General features: G+C 38.9%; 1 pseudogene; it reads left to right on the forward strand.

The window, feature by feature from the left end:
- Positions 1–1,940, forward strand: part of LOC122332265 — a 26,691-nt pseudogene that overhangs the window by 16,004 nt on the left and 8,747 nt on the right.

Raw genomic sequence — 1,940 nt, forward strand, 5'->3', positions numbered from 1 at the left:
GACTGTAAATGTAATTAATGTAAAAATGATTGATTGCCTTATACTATCTTTTTTTTAATTAAACCGTGTATTATTCTACGTCTGTGAAGCACTATGAAACAGCGTAGACCTGAGATTTGATTTGCCATCTTCCTGGCCTAGGTGAACTTCCTGAAGGAGGGATGTGGCACAGACAACATCTGTCAGAGTAACCTACAGATGCACTACAGGTTCTGCTACAGGGAGTCCAAACAAGACGTGTTTCCTCCTCTACCTCTGTGTGTATCAGCAATACATCACACACTCTACAACACACAACAAGCTCACGGATGTTCATTTAGCTCTGTATACACCTTCTCTTAACAGCTAAAATACAGTGCCATTCAAAATTTGGGATATGTAGGTTTTTTTTGTTGTTGAGTCTCTTATGCTCATCAAGGCTGCACTCATTTGATCAAAAATTCATATTGGGAAATTGGATTCCTATTGTTTAGTTCTTTGATGCAGTGCTAAATTTTCATTGGCCATTATTCCAGTTTTCAGTGTCACATGATCCTTCAGAAATCATTCTAATATGCAGTTTTAAAAACAAAAAAGTCACCAATAGCCATATGTTCTTAAATGCATGCTACAAATCTTCATATGCCCTGATACTCTATTGGATGATAGGTTGCACGTTTAAATGCTGAGTGCTGAGTTTTCTGTCCGGTCTCTCAGGGAGAATGGTGTGCCGGTGATTTCTCTGAGTGATCAGAAGGACATCGCTCTGGAGGTCACAGTCAGGAACAGGAATGGAGATGATGCTCATGAAGCCAAACTGGTCGGGCATTTTGACGAATCCCTCTCGTATTCAGGATTCAGATCTACTGTAAGTGGATCACAAGTCTTCTCTATTAAATTTGATCTCTTTTCATGTTTTCATTCATTATTTAGCCAAAATATCGCTCGTTTGGTTCAGTAAGGCGTTCAGTAGACTCATGACGTTTTCTTTTATTAATTCAGTCGGTCATCTATGATTCATACTTTACAACTTTAAACGTACGACTGTTATCTTTGCAGGATAAACATGTGATCTGTGCCGCCAATCAGAACGGCTCCCTGGCAGACTGCGAGCTGGGAAACCCTTTTAAACGGGATTCGGAGGTCAGCAAAACTTCAAAGATGCAATATAACTCTATTTCACAAATTGCTGTTCTAATACAAATGCGTTTTTGTAGGTAACATTCTATATCATATTGAGCACCGGCAAGATATCGCTCGACACCAAAGAGGTGGAGATCGACCTTCAGCTGGAAACGTATGTCTCCACTGTTTAGAGCTGAACTAAAATGTTACTGTAATTGTGTGATGAATGTGCACTGATATTTCTGTTCTTACACAGGACGAGTTTGCAGGAAGGCCTGGGCAAAGTGAAGGCCAAAGCCAAAGTGGTGATTGAACTGCTTCTTTCTGTACAAGGGTAAGTATTATAACTTTATTTAAGCACGCATGTGCTCTCCATTGAGAACCATTGCTGTCTAGTACAGAAAGCTGGGACATTTTCTGACTTTCATTACTTATTACTGTGATACTATTCAAGCGGCGCTATTATATAGCAGTAGGGTTGGTGGGACTCTTTAAGTGTGAGATTTAAGTGTCAAAGCTTCTAAAGCGAAGGCCACGAAGACTCAAGCAGGTTTTATCATGAAGTCGTAGAAATCCTGAAATCAATACACTGCTGTCGCCTGTGTGCTCTTGAGAAAAGCACTTAACCTCAGGTTAAAAGCAACTGTTAATAACTACTAATGTACTGTATCTCTGCCATCACATACTTGAAAATGAAGTACACTTTAGCATACTTTTTGAGTACGTACTGCTGAGAAAAGACACCTTAAAAGAATATACTTGGGTGTGAATTCTATGTTTTTGATGTTTAGAATTAAATGAAAATATATTATATTCAATTAGCTGAATTTTGGAGC

Source organism: Puntigrus tetrazona, unplaced genomic scaffold, assembly GCF_018831695.1.
Source record: "Puntigrus tetrazona isolate hp1 unplaced genomic scaffold, ASM1883169v1 S000000008, whole genome shotgun sequence".
Taxonomy (NCBI): domain Eukaryota; kingdom Metazoa; phylum Chordata; class Actinopteri; order Cypriniformes; family Cyprinidae; genus Puntigrus; species Puntigrus tetrazona.